The 19281-nt window shown below is 38.0% G+C and overlaps 1 protein-coding gene across 1 annotated transcript in view; it reads right to left on the reverse strand.

The window, feature by feature from the left end:
• The window catches only part of PPP2R2C (protein phosphatase 2 regulatory subunit Bgamma), a gene marked incomplete at both ends in the record, with an annotated part of 199813 nt that overhangs the window by 76923 nt on the left and 103609 nt on the right, over positions 1-19281 (reverse strand).

Genomic DNA, 19281 nt, shown 5'->3' on the forward strand with positions numbered 1-19281 from the left:
AGCAGAAGTTGTTATTAAAAGAAACTCTTGGGAATCTATACAGTTACATTTTAACTGAAGCCACCGTATCTTCACGGTCACCTAGATTTTATAGTTGCCTGAACACCATGTACATTAAAGAGAGATATGTCTTAAAGACTGCACCTTTAGGTTGTCATAATATCCTGCCCTGAAATAAAAATGAATGCATTAACTTTTTAAATAAAAAACCAAATCAAACAAAAATGAACTACGAGCAGTGGGAAAAGATAATTATTGTTTCCCATCTGTTTAAAGCAAAAAAAAAAAGTGTACAAGGGCCATTTCACAAGTCTTCAGCTGGATCTGGAATTTGAGGGGAAAAAAAAAAAGTGTCAGCTGATGAATTACAAGCTTAATTACATCTGGGATAAGACATTTTAGAACCCAAAGGGAAAATGATTTGCTGAATGTCAGTATGCTCAGATGCCCACCAGCGAGCAGTCCCTCCTCCATTCCAGGGTTTCAGTGAAGACAACATACATGTCAACCACAGTAGAAGAAACACAAACTAATGAAACTGTGTGTAAGCTGTAATTACACTGTCTCAGTGAATGGCACTTGGGGTATTGTGAACAGATTGTACGTGTTAATTCACACAGGGCTTAATGAAGCATTCCCTGTTCTACAAACTTCACCTCTTGATTTAATTAACCTTCATACCTATACATGCACTACCTACCAATCATAAATGTTAGGAAACCCTTAAATAAACTACAGTGCTTGTGACGTACATTAGAAAAGCAACAGGGGTTCAGTTTTTGTTCAGTTTGGCATCTCAAAAGGGAACCGCAAGCGAATTATAAGGTTCTTAGATGATAAAAACTCACTTGGCGAATTTGGCCCTAAATCAGCTTTCCCAAACTTAACATCTAGTCCCTTAAAATGAAATTGTAACAAAGCAGAAACAATTCACTCACAACAAAATTTCTAAAATTTTACTGGAAGAGAAACAAACATTGAAATAATCTGTGAGGTTCTACCTTACATAAAGAAGACTTTTAGGTCTTAAAATCTGTTTCCTTTTGCAGAACAAAATAAAGGGCTAACTGACACCTGGCTTGCAGGCACAGCTTTGCACAATACAGATATATAAATACATAAAACTATATCATTTTCACCAACTCTTAGAAATGTTAAGGACACTCGTTATTGTCTCAAATATACAAAACATTATTTTGGAGACCACAGCAGTGAATGTTCTATGAGTTGAGCACCGAGCAGGCTGTTCACACCCACCCTGCTGGCCTCCCATTAGTCTGCATCATCCTGTCACCCAGCACCACAGGGGCTGCACCTTCCAGTCCTGCAGTTTTGATCAGATTGGAGCCTGGATTACAGGAATTCTCTGCTCTAGTCATTTATGGTAAAACACTGCGGCACTGCAAACAAATGGTAATTCCCTGATGACTTCAAAGAGTGAAACATGCACAAAACAACAACTTATTTTGTATTTTCTTCCCGTGCGAGTATAAATCCCTGCTCAGACGCCAGCGCTCAAGGACAGCTATCTCAAAGAGCAAAGGGAGGCTCTGTCTGCTCTCTTCTTCTGGTGGGAACAAACTGAAGAGCCAGGGAAAAGCAAAGCCTCATTTCACAGTTTTCTGCTAATAAAGGATACCAGGAACTGCTGCCCCCGTACTTTGATGAAACAAAGAGCAAGAATTGCACCTCAGAAAGGCTCCTCAAGGGCACAGGAGCTCCCAGGGCTGCTCCTGGCAGGAAGGACTCAGCAGAATTTACTTCAGGGAAGGTTTAATAGCTGTGGAAATGACAAGCAAAACTGACACGCTTTCTCTGCTTCCTTTCCCCCCATGATTAAAGTTTACATAACGTACTTAATATTTTACTTCATTAAAAGTACTGCTTAATACACAAATTAGGAAAACACTCAGTACTGCTTTAGAGGATAAAGGCTGCACTGGAGAAATATTAGTAAATTCTTCACAACGCCAAAAAGCAAGTGAAAGCTGCAGAGATAATTTATGTGAATCTCCAATGCCATTTTAATAGAGTCTCCTACAAAAACTAATCTGCAAAAGTGAGCAAGCATGACGCAGAGGAGGAGAACCAGTGGACTGGATAGAAGTTGGCTGAGGGATAAATGGGAAAGTTTGCCAGCCACAGAAAATGAGGACTCCGTTTGCATTTTAAAATTGAATCATCTGGTTTTTCATTCAGTGCTAAAGACTTACATTACAGGCAAAAAGAAGTAGAAAGACCTCCCTACAGGCCTATGAAGCAACACGGATTGTTACCTTAAAAAGAACAAAACCAAAGCCACCTACAATAAAGCAGGAAAAAAAAAAAATCTACAAAAAGCAGCAACATTTATGGTTCCATTTTGTCACTCCAGAAGAGAGATTTCAAGGAGGGGGCAGAAACCTGTGTAATAGAGGCCATAAAGCAGGATTTTAAATTAACTGAGAATTCAGCCAACCTTGACAACTTAAACAGAAGGTACCAAATCTGTCCTTTTCCTTCACTGGAGCTATGCCGCTCAGTTCACATGAGAATATCGACCAATGTCAATGTCATTTTGGCATAAAGGATAATAATAATTGTATTTATGATATATCCCTCCAAGGCAGCATGCAAGATCACTCAAGCAAGTTGAAATACACCATAATACATGAAAATATTTAATATGTGTTAAACCTATACTTACTATTTTTCACTCCAGTAGAAAATTTTCAGGCAGTGTAAAGCAATATACATTCTGTCTTGCAGTACTTTATTGATGCAACAAATGAACAAGAATGTTAACGTAATGAGAGGAGTAGCTAAGCACACTTAAGCTTACCTCCCCACACTGCTGCTAATTACTCAATTACCTGTAATTACCTTTACCTTTGTTATTCTCTCCCCAACTCTCAGCTCTTGGATCCTGGCCACCTGGTAGTAATTTAAACCTCAAGACACTGATATGGAAAAAAATATTGTGATGCCAGAAAGTGCCACACTCAGAGAGACCAGGGATGCAGAGCAGGATGAGTGACAGTGCAGTCAGTTTTATGTTTGGTATGGGATACGCTCAGAGCCTGCTCTGGTGGGACCACAGATCCATCACTGCCCAGGGTGGTGGCTCAGCTGACAGCAGGGACACTGAAGGTCTCAGTCCCGCTTTGCCTCTCACCTGATAGAAAGTAAAATTGAAAGCAGTGCCTTCAGGCTCCCCAGGGTAAGTCTGAAACCAAATTCTCTCCATTCCCAAGTTGCCTCAACATGGGAAGTGGATGGAAAAGGGTCCTCCCTCCTCCTGCCATGTTCTCCCCTGCTTCCACAGCATTACCAAACAAGGTGGATGCTAACCAAGCAGCTGCACAAAGAGCTCAGCACAAGCTCAGGGGATTCACTTAAAATAAAACTCTAGACAGACAATATGCCATAGTTCATGTATCACAGAAAACACCATTGTCTTCTGGGTTTATAATCAGATTCCTTTTCAAAGTCCAAAGCTGTAAAATAATTTATGGCCCCAGTTCACTTCTATTTGCTATTATGACAATACATAAAGCAAATACAACTGATAGCTGCCTTCACAGTGAGGGCTTTCTGCAGCCCAAATGAAAAAGCCTTTTTTTCACCTTTATTGATACTATTATAGATCTCATTCAACAATTAAACCTAGATTCCCCCTTCTTGTTTTTGTTGACAACAATCACAGATGATACAAAAAACAGGTGTTTTGTTTTTTCTGGGACTCTGAACATTAGGGGTCAGTGAACCAAGGAGTCCTCCGTTTGCCTGTGTGCCATTAAAATAACCCTTGGTCTGCAAAAGCCAAATCTGTATCATATGCATTGCTTCAGAGTGCAACTGATTTGAGACATTTTTACTCTGCAATTTGACAATACAGTGCAGAGCAGAATAAAGCAATGGACTTGGAAAAGCTATTTATAGTGCCTATGCCCCAAGGAGATATAGCTAATAACTAATTCATTTCACATCACACATTTGAATGCAATATGAAAACTTCCCAGTTTCTTATCAGCACAAGAGAAAAGACTCCACTGTGGCTTTCTTTAAAATAATTAAGGATTCTTTGCCAAAACATTTTAATCAAACTAAGTCTCCATAGCAGTCTCTTCTTCCCCTGCCTTATATCTGTTTCCTTAAGAGGTCCATGCCTATTAAAGTTTTCATAAAAGCATTTTGCAACATAGCAGTTTCCCAAGCTATTAAAAATCATATTAATTTTCCTACATAGCACATTTGTTTATCAAATAGTTTTCTACAAGCTGGATTAAAATCCAATATATTATTGGTTGTAGCAACAGGAAACAAAGGGAACAATCTGGTAACAAATTCAGTGAGCAATGCAACTGTAATATCTGCATATGAGGAGGTTTTGGTTTGGTTCAGTTTGTTGTAGTATGGAAAACAGACCAGCTAAGTATTATTCCGTGGACAAGAAAGCTGAATATTTTATTACAAATGATTAAGAATTAAACAACAGATAAGAAAGAAAGATAAGGATTTGTTGTACTCAAGAGACATCAATAACCACATTGAGCTTTTCTCCTGCTGCAACTGCGGCGGAAACAAAGCAGCAAGCAGACACAATGCTCAGTGCAATGATAGCTGCCTAATTTCTCCACACCCACAATTTCTGCTTTCTTTTTCTGTTCCTCCACATGCTGACACCAGGTGTTATAACAGCTTGACTTCAATGAGAGTGCCCTGCGAACAGTGTGGTTTCAGCAAGTACTGGTGCCAAAGCTGTATCATAACTAAACGGGCTGGGGATGCTGCAAGGAACCCCAGCCGGTGCTCCACAGGAGCTACTGTGCTCGTGGGACTGCTGTGCCAGCTCTCACACAAAAATAAGGGTTTTGTGGAGAGAAAAAAAGAAAAAAGTCAATACATAAATAAAATAAATTAAAAACAAACAAACAAACAAAAAACAACAACAACAAAAAACCCCCACAAACTCACCAACACCTTAGACCGTCCTATGGCTCAACGACTTAGCGAACAATGACCCACTATTTAACCTGGGCCTTCTGTTACTCAGTAATTAAAAAGCTAGTTTTTGTCAACAGGTTTTATGCTTAAATTATAATTATTTGCTATACGAAACAATGCAAATTAACTCCATCAATTTGTAACCAGTGCCCCTAGGGCCCCTAGTTTTTATTGAGTAGCATTACAACATCCTAATTTTACCACAGCAGCAGCAGCACAGAAATTATTTAAAATACATATTAAACATAAAATGTAGCTAGATATTGTGAGCTTATGCAGTCATTTATTTATGTTATAGGTTCAGTGAAGATGCTAGGAAAGAACAGAAGAGAATACATATATCCTAATGACTTAACTGCCTTTACGTTTAGCAATCTGGTATCAAAAGTAGTTACCTTATAGATGGAATGCTTGCTTTTACATTTATCAGTCATAAAGTTTACTGGGTAAAACATGGATAAACATATTCCAAATTCCTGATTAAATGTAACAGAAATTATGCAGATCTCTGTCAATAACCCTTAAGGCCTCTTAGAGTTTGAGGATTTTCCCCTTCAGCAGAATGTTCTGATAGCATTAGGAAGTACCGCTCAGTGACAGCTTAACATCCGCTTCCAGAATCAGACCTTTTTTAGACTGTAGAAGGATACACTACTTTGTGTGTGTGTGTTGATTTTATTTTGGAAATGGAGAGGAGTCAGTCTGAGATTTGCTCAGTTTTAGGTTGGGGGAGGGTTTCTGCTTCTATTTGTAGGGGGTTCGGCATTTGTATTTTGGTTTTTGGTTGTTTGTGGGGTGTTTTGGTTGGTTGGTTGGTTTGTTTAGTTTTTTGGGGGGAGGGGGTTTGTTCCATTTTAACTTTTGCATTTCATTGTATTTACTGCATTACTGTTTAGTGACCATGTGCTTTAGTCTAAGTCATCGTATTAATCAGAAATTAATGTGTCCTCATTGCAAAACAATCAAGCAACAATATATTAATGCCTACGATTATTAAAGCAAGCTATCTAAACTATACTGACAAAAAGCAGATAACAAAATGTTGCTAAGTGTAGTTACAAGAGGGCTTAAAAATAACTACTAAAGAAAATAGCATCAGCAGCTTACTCTTTCAGATTTTAGTTTGATCTAGAATGTCTAGACTGCATGCTACACAAGAACATGCAAAGACGCTACACAACTTCTGAAGACAGAATTCAGCTTGGCTGTTTAGATTTCTAAATATATGAAGATAAGGGTACACTATCAGCTATTGAAAGTGACTGCCACTTCATAATTTTTGCTCACACAGTATTTAAAACTTTGAAGAGAAAGTGTACTACCTAGTCATTATATTAACTCTTTAATCATGACTTGTCCTATCCACTAAGTGGCAGATGACTTTTTTTAAAGCTAATATTTAAACTAATCTTCATTAATTGCTGCCCCAATGAGAATAAAATACTAAAATGTAATGACAAATACTAATATTGTATGTAAGATTTCCTATGTTTTCTTCAAAGGTAAGAATTACCTGTTTTCCCAGGGAAATTCCAAGTATTTTGCTTTTAAGTTCTATAACAAAGGAACAATGCATAAGTGTGTAAGTTACCAGAAATGTATGTTCATTAGTTATTAAACTTGTACATTTTAATGGCAAAAACCATAGCACTGCATAATCAAAGACACAGGAGCGCATATCAGGTTTTTGGTATCTTTGCTTATGCAGTATGAGACTGCTCGCATTAGCACCATCTCCATAATGCAGAATAGTGAAAATCTCTTTTGAAAGAGCGAGAAGGCTAAGAAGTGATCTCCTCCTGCAGTGTATTTATAACCGCTGCCCCGCAAGGGGACACGGTTACCGATCATCCTGTCTCCCCATGATGTACCAATAGAGGATCCTGATGTGCCAGTACATCACCTTGTCAGAAGCGACTAGAGCAGCATTAAATAGCAATGCAGCGAGCAAGCGGTCAATGACGTTACAGCGCCGAGCATACATAAAAGTTCATATCAATATTCTGCTGCTGGAGAACCATCAGTTTAGCTGCTAACCACGTTTGGGTTTTAACCACGTGTGTAGTTTTAGACAGGAATGTAGTTAGATAAAATAAACCTCTACAAAAGCAAACATCATGCAACGCTATTATATTCACTCCTCATATATTAACAGAACAGGAACTGAAGCCTCATTTGGAAACTCTCCATTGTGCCATATTCATGCTCTTGCCATGAATTTCTATGAGATTTAAAGATCTGCTTATTTCAGGTTTTCTGCCTTACCTCCCACCATGTTTCCCACTCCGCACTATTTCATCAATGCAGCAAATCCATTAGTCCCACTGGTTGCGGAAACCTCTTACTATATGGACTGTTCTTTCTAAATGGATCAGATTTACCCTCTATTAATAATTGCTTTATCTCCATAGAATCTCATTAATAGTTGAAAATCCAAATTAACTTTTCTCTCCTTACACTCTAAGGTCTCTCTTAGAGTGTGCTTATTACATTAGCACAAACAGTCCTCTCCAAAATCAACTTAGAGATTTCTTCCACCGAACACTTCAAATCTGCACCCTCTCCTACTTACTTCTGGTGATATATTTGTCTTCAGCCCTTTGTGCTGAACAGCTGGAGCTAAGAAGATGGTCTAATAAGATGTGATGTGTATCATCACACTCTAACTCAAGCTCGTACCTAACTGGAGCATCTTGAGTTTTATTAAAAGCATTTAGCTATATATGAAGACCTTTTAAATAAAGGGAGAACTTTTGGATCAAGCTTTCAGAAACAGTGATAGAAGAAACATATCTGCCATGACTATTTTTCAAGATACCTTTCTATACATTTAATAAGGTAAAGAAAAATTAGCTTGTGATTATACAGCTGAATACAAAAGCTGCTGACAAAAACCAACATGAGCAAATTTCCAGCTTTTCCTAACTTTTGGGTACTTCATTAAGACTGTTTTTCATTTAACATTAAAAATGTTCCCGGTTCTCAGGTATTTCTAGATTTTGTAATCAGTGACTATTAAATCCCTTTCATTTATTAGCTGGATTTTAAAACTATCTATCTTCAGCATTTTACTACTGTTACAATACTATCTACACTGCCAGCCAACTGCTGTCCCACACAGCCGTAGTCCTGCTGCAGTGCATGGTTGAGAGCCCGTTTCATCCCCTTTCCTCTCCTTTCTCAGGGGCTGGGAACAGCCTGTCCACAGCAGGCATTAACTCCAGAGCCTGATGCCAAAGCCTATGGTTAACTTCAATTTCCTTTGCCAGCTCCCAGATATTCCCAATGTGGTGTCCAGTGTTTCTCTTGCAGTAGAAGGAACCTCTCTCGGGGCTTTTCCTGTTCAGAAATTATTTTGTTGGCAGTCAGAATTTTCCTAAGGATTGTAAATACAGAGAGGAGCGCAATACTTTATAACCCAAACCAATCATTTAATAACATCAGAATTTCCTAGAACAAAGAAAATGAATTTACCTCATCCAGTGCTTCAACCTGCCAAATGCTGAATAGATAGATATACAACAGATATAAAGACATATCACAAAACACTGGCGGTGGACAAGGAAGGGAAACGTTTGACACAGACCACTATAGACCAGCTGAGTGACATCATAGACACTATCACAACCCAGCAAACAACGATTTACTCATCTTCCTTTTCCACTAATGATAACACAGAAAATTAACAATTATCTGTGTGCCAAAGGTCTGACCTGTTGCTGTCCATTGAAAAGACAGATATATGCTGTCCATTGAAAAGATAGATATATTCTTCAATTATTTGCTGTATTGTACTAACTGAACAAGAGAATTATGGGAAACTTTCATTAACCTCTTAGCAAGTATATATTTTCAAATAACTATATTCAAAAGGAGAATCATCTGTAGACCAATTCTGCAAGGCTGAATATCAGTAGCATTCATTCTTTAAATCTAATATTCTTTTGCCAGACAAGAGAAAACAGATTTTATATATCAACTTCAAAGCCATATGCAGCTTACAAATTGTATATGACCTACAGACTTCTTTATTTTGGTCAGCTGATGATTTAGGCTATGGTTGGCATAGGATCTGCCCTAGCAAGACCTGGCCAAATGGCCGGCCAATCTGAGCTTGCAACCACCCGTTCAGACACCAGATGCTCTCCCAAGTACTTTGTGCACTAGGGAGAGGCCACTGGAAGGTTTTTTATCTGGGCATAACACCAAAACAAGGATAAAGCTCAGCATTTGGATATGTAGGCAATGAACAGCAGCAGCCCAACATGCAGCATGAAGAAACTAAGAAGACACAGGCAGGAAACATTCACCCCCATCTTTTGTCAAAAGAAAAGACAGCTTTGAAATCTTCCAGCTCAAAAATCTAAATCATGTAAAAATCAATATTAATATTCAACCAATGTCATGCTCAAGTAAGACAATTTAAAAATGCTTAATCAGTCTTAATTTTTAGATGTCATGGACAATCCAAGCGGAGCAATAAATTCTACTGAATATCAAAGTCTTTTAAAATGCGAACCAACACTACCACTCCAAAAACATCTTGAAACTGGTAACGTTCTGTGTTATTAAAGTTATCTCCCCTACAGTTGAGAAGAGATACAGGTAGGAGACAGAAGATTTTTCCCATCTAAAACAAAAGCAAAGAGAAGTTCTGACCTCAGAAAGCAGGCAAGTTGGCAGTGAGATTGCTTGCTCATGCCAACAGCTAGCTGAGATACCAAAGCAGATATAAAGAAACTTAATTATTAACTATCACTTAGAGTGGTACTTTATTGACCTATTTTTTTCTTTTGGTGATACAGCTGTTATTTTATAGTCAAGACCTATGCTTTGTTAGAACATAGTCTGTTTTATGATTGCTGAGCATATAAAGTAAATGGAAAATACATGTCAAAAAGGAAATGGAGTTTTGGTTTAGGTTTTCACTTTTTTCCATAGGTAGTAACACTAAACAAAGTTATGCTGCCAACAGTCCCTCTGTCTACCTGCCACTGAAGGCAAGTTTGTTAATCATCTCAGCAGAGGATGTTTCCCACCACGCTGCAGACTCGGAAGGAGCTGGCAACATCAAATGCCAGAGCCAGGCCAGAAGTCTCTTTCAATTAATTTCTTTTTGGGAGTACTGATGAAAAGATAGTCCACAACAACAGGGACAAACTGTACTGTCACAACTGCCCCAAAAACAACAGAATCAAGAGTCAAATGAGATCAAAAATGGTTAGTATACATGACTGTACCTTGGTCTATCATTTGGAAGATATAATCTATCAGTGCAAGCAGTGCAGCTTGTCTACTATATTTAGGGCTAAACCCAGATGGATTCAGTCAAGGAAATCTGAGGATTCTAGATGCCACCAGAGTCGCCTTGCGCACAAGCTTCCTTATAGCTTTCCCTAAAAAACAAAGAAATTCAAGACAAAAAAAGGTGAAAACTTTCCTCATCTAAAGATAATTTTTCAAATAGGAACAAAAGTATTGACTCTGTAAGCAAACAAGCACCTCGTTCTCCCAATAACTTCCACAGAAGAAAAATACTTCCTCAGTGGCATTCCCAGATTTACAAGAGCGTAAGTCACAAGCCGCAGCCCAGATCTTTCTAGCTTCTCTATTGACTTCCATCAGTGTAATTAGCTGAGACTCAAGAGAGTTTCATCTCTTATACTCCTAATCCTGAAGAAGTAGGTACTATTTTTAGAACTACCAGGGAGGTGCTGATAGGTCAGTCCTGATCTAAGTCATTGAAATAATTAAGTACCTTGAAAATTCCTTAGTGTGAAACCCATTGTACAGATGTTGAAGGGATTCAGCTCATTAATTAGTTTACCCTTCGTGAATAACAGTTCAACAGAATGCTTGTTGAAGCAGTGTTTTAAGAAGCTTTAACAGCTTCAGTCAATAAAATTTAAAATGGACCCCAGAAAATCAGTCTACAGGATCTAGAGAACAGGTACTCCTTCCCTTTTAAAGGGAAAATCAAAAAGAGCTAAGGAAAAAAAAAATCATACAGGCATAAAATAAAATGCTCTATTTCAGACAAATAAACTTTATTTCTGTCACCAGAACAGAAGGAGAGGAAGTTAAGGAACTCATTTTATATTAATATCAGTATTCAAATCAATGCCTCATCCCAGGTCTATATAGCATCAAAGAGAAAAACCTCATGAATCTGTGTGGAAATATATTCTCCATTTTCATTTGTATCTTTCACTTTTCTTCAAAACCCTTTCTTTTCTAGAAGATACATTGGAAAGCAAACACATATAAGTACTGAATAGGAAAAAAAAAATCTATTATACATGCCAGGATGATTTCAATGCTTATTTACCCATACTTCCATTTAAACTTGCAGAACTTTGAAATTCAGAAAGATGAACTGCTGTATCAAAGCAGTCCTTTTTATGAAGGCATTTGTCATTATGTGAATCTAGTCCAGAGAGCAGCAATCCATTCAAGTTAGTTACTCAGGTGTGTATCTGCAATCATCCTGCTCATAAGAGAGTTTTCTTTCTACTTACATTTGCACTACTAAAAGCAGTACTTCTAATAAACAGTGAATCTGAATCAAGCCCACAGTATTCTTTTGGTGGAAATGGGGCACATCCTCTGGGTATGCAGACCATCATATCTCTGTTATAATTTCCAAAAGCAGTGGAGCTACAGTACTTACACCAGCAGGGCACTAGTGTCTATCACTACTTGCAGATATTCAGTGTAAGCAGTGAAGAACTATCACTATGTGTATACAACCTGTGAAAGGCAAATAAAGAGACATGCAGCAAGTCATGTCTTTGAACAACAGATCAGTGCACAGAGTATTTTTGTATAACCAAATTTAAATACACTTCCCATCTCTTACATTGCACTTTCCCTAAAAAGGCAGAGCTTTACTAAATGAAATCCTGTCCCTTATGACTTGCCTTGCAAGCTGGGGAGCAAGTAGAGACAGGCAATTATTAGTCATGCGCAATTTCTAAGTGAAGTCATATAGGAATAAACATGTACTTTAGATGTAACCCCAAAAACTACTAAAATTAATATCTTGTATAGATGTTCTTGCAAAAGTATTAAAATACCAGGGCCACCGCAGAAAATACTTTCAACCGCTTGAATATTCTTGTCCACCTTCTGGCTTAAGAATTTCAGATGCTCAACACTTTTTAAATTATATGATCAATGACTGTGGTGCCTGAATAAAGAATAAATTAATTTACCTCTAGATCATCCATGCCACAACTGAAAGACCTCATCTAAGCATTTATTGGCAGCAGACAACTCTATGAGAACTCTGGCAAGTTGTATTCCTGTCATTTTAATAGGAGTCATTTGCTGAGGTTTTTCACTTTTACATTTCAATCAGTTATCCCCAATAAACTCAACTCTGTCCCCACCACTGAGTGAAAACATGGACAAAAGACATCATTTGTCAGTTAAATACCAGTGATGTTGTTATGAGTATTTTGATTTCATAATCATCTTCAGGATGATTTCCACAGTATTTTTAATATCTGCAACACTTACAAATTACCATTATTTTTCATAAGTGCCCTCTATACATTTTGAATGCAAGCCACCAAAAAGCTGTGTCCAAGAAGAACAACTCTCATTCTTTGCGCTCCCTCATGTCCTTAAAAATTTATTTCTAAATTAAGATAAAACCTATATAAAATATCCCACATTTATTATAGTGCAAAACTATCTGCCATATTCTGATTACTATAATGCCATAATAACTGCTGGTTATTTGCATATATCTTGTAACTTTGTATATAGCTCTTAAAAATAAGTTAAGGAACACTAATAAACAATAAAAAGTTCATCTAACAAATAAAAAGCTTATATGAAAACACCAGAAGATAAAACATCAGTGAACTGTGCCATTAAAATCACATTTGTTAAAAGAGGACATGCTTAAAAGCCATATCTCTTGGATGTATGCGTTTTATGTTCTCAGACGTCCAGTGGCACCTAACAAATATGAAACCACACACATTAAATTGGGCCATCCAAAACCATAAACTCTAAAAAAATCTCTTGACCCATCCAGATTTTTCTAGCGTTTTCATTTCACTGAAAAACATGGGAGTTTATCCCTTGAGCATGTGTTTACAGCATAGATTTGACATAAATAAAAATTAATAATTCACCTAAAAAGACTTTAGCCTGTTTGGCTAAACAGTCAATGAGGAGGTCTCCACATTCCACTTAACAGCACGCAGGAATCCCAGTGCAACCAATTAAGACATTACATACTATAAACAAGTACGAGTTTTACTCTTCCTTTTAGTTTGCTGTGACAAGCCTTGGGGATTTTGGTTTTGGTGGGGGGTTTTTTGGTACTGTCTTGGAAAGTGGATTTTTCATTCTGTTTGATGAGCTGATGCACATCTTCTTCTTGATCTCTTGCAAAGTCATGTACCGTGTGCTGAGAAACCTGTATGTCCCAAACATCATAGCCGATTGCTTTACTGTTCCGGTGGCATATACACAGCATGCTGAGGTTTACCTGGATGCCCAGTGACAATGAGGAATTCAAACACTGAAATGGAGATTCTATAGTGGTGGAAAAGTTCATGGTCTCTACCAGTATAATCTAAAGCCTCTCCATGATTCAACTTCATCATTCAGTTACTATTCTTAGTCAAACTCTTGATAAGTGGGAGGTGGTTTTGTTCGTAGTCAGTGAGATCAGAGATATTATTCACTGCCCGCATTTGAGTCCACAGTGGGACATTGTTACCTGCACACAGAAAAAGAAGGGCTACCATGCAAAGCACTGGAAAGAAAATGAAAGCTCTCATGAGACTTCTAGGAGCAATAAGCAAAGACTTCTTCAGGAGATCTTGCCGTCCACTGGGAAAAGATTGTGCCCCTGTATTGTACAGAGCACACAGACCAAAAGCATTCCTACAGGAAATCTTTTTTTTTGGTCTAGTTATTTCCAAATTCAAATATGTGTTTTCACGCACTTATTGTTATCAGGTGCACTGTCTAGATTTTGATGGCCTTTTGCTATGTAACACTGTCTTTTACAAGTGTGATTTCTAGTGATTTTTAAATTTAAATCCAAATTCTAAATTTAACTGCTTTATTTGTGGTATAGCCATTACTTCAGAAAGAAGTTATTTTGCATGAAAGCAGACAAGAGCTTCTTAAAACGTGCAGAAGACTCACAAAAGTCCATCCTCCCTTTTTGGATAGTTCGTCTTTTAGAATACACCTCTCTTTAACTACCTTGTCTTTCTTTTATCCTTGGATCACTGCAGGTTCATATCAGCACCACTATGACTTTAAAATCCTTCTACATCATCTAGCAGTCTTCCAGCATTTGCCAACTAGCCAAACAACAACACTAAAATTGAGAAGATAAGCAGCAGAGTTTGTTAATATACCACTAGCAAATAATATCCTTTCAGAAACATACTACCATTAAGTAACACAACGAAAAACAATCAAAAATGGCCACAGAATTACAATACCTGATAATTTTTTAGCTGGAAAATACTAATGCCTTTGGGGTGATAAAACAACATACAGAAATTAGGCCAGTGATTCAATTTTTACTATCGTCCTGAAAAAGGACTACCACTATTACCACCTTTATTGGGATTTAATTAAACATTAGAATATATACCATAAACACAGACTGTGATCAATATTTTCTTGAAACTCAAATTCTGCTGTTCTCCCAACCTCTATAGATTTTCAAGCCAACAATAGTTGCTCTTTTGATCACAGCTTTAGCCTGTGTGACCGATTTCTTATTCTGGGCTGAATCATCACAAAAGCAAACTGATTGGTTAAAGGTAAAAAAAAGCAGCTGAATACCATAGCAACTGGCTTGCAGCCGTGCTAACAATCAGGAAGGATTTTTTACTTGAACAAGAGCTACAAGTGAAAACACCAGGCCAAAAGCAGATCTGGCACAGTATCAACAATGCAACAGAACCACAGAAGTCACTTACCCCCTTCCAGTCTCTTCCCCATAATACCTTTTGGGCAGCAGCAAATCTTCAGGTTCTAATTAAAATACATTACAGGGAACAAGGTAAAATGTGTGCTACAGTATTGATTCTGCCTATATATCTAGACACTGCAGACTCTTTAACAAAACAAACAGGATTAAATTTTGAAAAATCAAGTCATGGAAGTGGAACAATAATAGAGCTTGATCTTCAGTTTAATTAATAATCATATCACTCCGTAATTAAAAGGATTAAAAGTTTCTAAAGAAACATCTCCAAATGTACTTAACTCTACATTGTCCAAGTTAGAGACTACTGTTAGGAGCACAGCAAAGTAACCCAGATATTAGCAATAGAGACAATTGCTTAATGACAATACCCTCTAAGAATTGCATAATTTCTATAAGGAATACACCTGAACATATTGCTTTGGAGTAACAGTAGGAGTCAGTGCTGGGTTTATATTGCAAGGTTGTTTGCTTGTGATTGGGGTGGGCCCAGAAAGGACAGGGGGGCTGCAGGGGTGGCCTCTCTGAGAAGAGACCAGGAGCTGCCACCATGTTGGACAGAGCCAGTTCCAGCTGGCTCCAAGACAGACCCACCGCTGGCCCAAGCTGAGCCCATGAGTGACACTGGTGGCACCTCTGCGATAACATAGTTAGTTAAGAAAAGGTAAAAAAGCTGCTCAACAGCAGCTGGGAGAGAGGAGTGAGAAAATATGAAAGAAACAGCCCTGCAGACACCAAGATCAGTGAAGAAGGAGGGGCAGGAGGTGCTCCAGGTGCCAGAGCAGAGATGCCTTTGCAGCCCATGGAGAAGACCACGGTGATGCAGGTTGTCCTCCTGCAGCTCATGGAAGACCCCACCCAGGGCAGGTGGAGGTGCCCTGAAGGAAACTGCAGCCCACGGAAAGCCCACACTGAAGCAGGCTCCTGGCAGGCAGCAGCAGCAAAGTTAGGAAGGAAGGAGTGAAATTGAGTTTGGGAAGAAACGGTGTGAGGGGAAGGTGGCTTTAGTTTGGTGATTTTTTGCCACTAACCTACTACATTTTTAATTAGCAATAAATTATTCTTTCTCAAGCCTGTTTTGCCTGTGACAGTAATTGATGAGTGATGTCCCTCTCATCCTTTCATCTTATTTTCTTGCCATGTCCTGCTGAGGAGGGAGAGCGAGAGAGCAGCCAGCCAAGGTCACCCAGCACAGAGTTCTTGAGGTTGAGGAAAGCATAAATCTCTCCTAGAGAACTGAAGCTACAAAGTCTTTGCTTTGAAGTGGATGTGTCCATCTGTTCTAGGCCAGCTACAATAGCTCTTCAGTGCATTGCAGAATGAAGAATTACAGTTCTGCCTCTTCTCCACCATGTGTGTGGTGGCTGGTACTCTGGAGACTATTAGACTGCATAATAAGGACCCTCACCAGTCTGGCTTTACAGGCAAAAAGTCAGTTCTGTTTCTTTGTTCATTATTTAAGAGGCATTCAAAACCTGCTATGAAGTAATAGCAAGTCAAGAAGACCAGGTACAAGGCCCACAGCACAGCTCCTAAACTGCTTTTAATATTAGGGCTAAGTTTTAAACCAAAGAAGTCTGAGTTAAGTACATAACTCCACAGTATCAAATTAATTTATTTGACCTCTATAAGCATCATTCCTGAGCTTTTATTGGCATTAAGGAGTGCTATAACTCACCCACATCTATGAAAATTCAAACACTTTTTTTGCAATTCAGATGAGGGGAAGAAAGAACCTTACTTTGGGTTCCTGAAAGTAGTGGCCCGATTTTCTACTAATGAAATAAAGAACTATAGGGTAATATTTTTGCTAATACGATTCTTTTTTATCTGACAAGAAATGGCCACAAAATTCTTAAGATCTTTTGGCCCTCAAACTCCAGCAGTCTCACAGGGAGTTCATGGTGCCAGGAAACTCTACTCTCAGAGACCACAGACCTTGAATTAACAAAACATACTTTGTTTTTTGGAGGTGATTTCATCATACTGGTAAATTGCTTGACATGTTCTACTCACATTGCTGAAAACAGGCACATTTCTGTTTTGTCTCAGATCTCTGGTATATCATAATTCAGATATCAAATCAGCCTAATTGTAAACATACATTTGTACTTGATATGTACATACCTCAAGGTATGTCTGTATTTATAATATATAGGGTACATATAGACTTTGTTATATGCTACTGAGAACTACGTACCTATCTCAGAATGTACCAAATCCTTTATCTTCAAAAAGATATTTCTTTTAAAGTCACATTTGCATTCCATAAAACAGTGCATAAAACAATTCCCTAGTTCGGCTCCATAAACAGCATATAATTGTCATTTTGGTATCTCAAGTAGAAATAGGATAAACAGGAGAAAGACAATACAAGAGACTTAGCACAGCGACATTCATAGTTTTAGTTGCCCTTGATTTTAAAACACAGGAGTTTGCAACACTTCCCTTACTTATCAGATACGAATGCTTGATGGGCTGATCATAACAGCGTGCTAGCTCTTGCTCATTCCTCCCACTTTCCAAATGGGAATTTTGGTGAGTTTGATATACCTTTGTTTTGTTTATAAAGGATGAAGTGAGGAATTTTTGTTTACTTGAGCTGCTATCCAGCAATTCAGACAGAGAGAACACCACCTGTTTGCAGAAAAATGTGAAGTGGTATTCTGTGATTAGTATTACTTATGCAAGCACACTTTATCCAACAAAGCACCATACATACATGTACGCTGGAGATACCAACATGCTCCTGTAAGTATGGCCCTATCACACACAAGATCAGATTTTGTTCCTGTAACAGTAATTCTGTTTAATTTATGTCAATTACAATCTATTGTATTTCCCAAAAATAGTACATTTGCTCTGAAGAGCTTATGATCTTAAGTCAGAATTCAAAGAGAATTGATTTTTGATTTCTGGCAGGACAAGCCAGAAATACAGTTCCCGATTCTGCGTAATTAAACACACACACTCACTCTCGCCTATGTAAATTAGAAAAATGTAGATCAAGGACAGTAACTTATTATAGCAACAAAGGTCAGACTCAAGGAGGGATGAGATACAAAATTGTCTTTGACCTCAGCTCTGAAAGAATTTTTCCCTGCTCAAAGTGGCATGAAAGAAATGACAAAGATGCACCACCACAGCAGAGATTCAGTGACTGAAGGACGCAATGGTAAGGGCAAAACTAGTGCTTGAGATAGGATATGAAATAACAGAGTCACCTAATTGGTAATAGTCATAACGATGATTTCAGCTGTGGCAAAAATTTTGGGAAACAGCAACACAAATGCTCAGAATGTCAAAGAGAATGCTGCTAGTCTATTACCCTTCATTCACCTAGCATAAAGGCATTATTTGAGCATAAATGCTTCTATTGTTCTTGTCACAAAGTTTATTATGAAAAAAATATTTCATAGACAGTATTTTCACAAATTTTAAAAATAACTTGCACCACCAGGGGTTTTTTGTCTTAAAAAAAAGAAAAGTAAACTGTTTAAGAATATATCTCTGCATGTTAGCTCAACTGATGAGTGTCTGGAAGCAACTAATTAATGGGAAGGCAACTCAGTGGTAAGACAGTAGAAAATGTTCCTCCTAGTACACAGTACTGCTGATACAGCTAGGGAAAAGCATTGCAGAAGTATTAAACACAAAATGGGGCATCTTAGCACAAGCACAGTACACTCGGGCAAAAACCAATCTGCCTGGTTACAATCCAGTCACAGGAAAACATCTAAACCATCAAACTGATGTGGAGCACACCAAGCCTTATATTATTACAACATTCTCATGTAGAAACTCATTCTTTCCCATAATATTTAGATTTCTGAGTTCAAAAGTGAGCTGACCTAGGCAGTTCAAGGTGTTCTGCAAACTAGATAAAGGTGTTCGATCAGTCAAATCTCAGAAGAAACTGTGTTAAAACAGGAATTTAAAACAGACGGATCTATTGAAAACTCTGTCAAAGGTCCCCTGCATTACATGCAAAGAAGAGCAGCTCTGTAGAAGTACAGAATGTTACCTTCTCTGATAAGCTCTTCATCCCATTATGAAAACAATCAACCACAGCAATGACATTAGCTAATTTGCCAAAGGACGCTTGTAGAATTAGTAGCTAAGCAAGAATGACAACTCTTCATTTTAGGTGAATGAAAAGTCTTCCTCTGTACATGGGTCGCTAGTACAGAGTCAGTACCATTTCATGCCATTTTCTGCAGTTCAGTTAAAAAATAGAAACAAAACAGACAGTGTGTGCAATACAGTTATTCAGCACGTGAGAGACAGAAAAATGAGAAAGAAAGAGAGAGAAAAGGCTACAT

Source organism: Nesoenas mayeri, assembly GCF_963082525.1.
Source record: "Nesoenas mayeri genome assembly, chromosome: 4".
Taxonomy (NCBI): Eukaryota; Metazoa; Chordata; class Aves; order Columbiformes; family Columbidae; genus Nesoenas; species Nesoenas mayeri.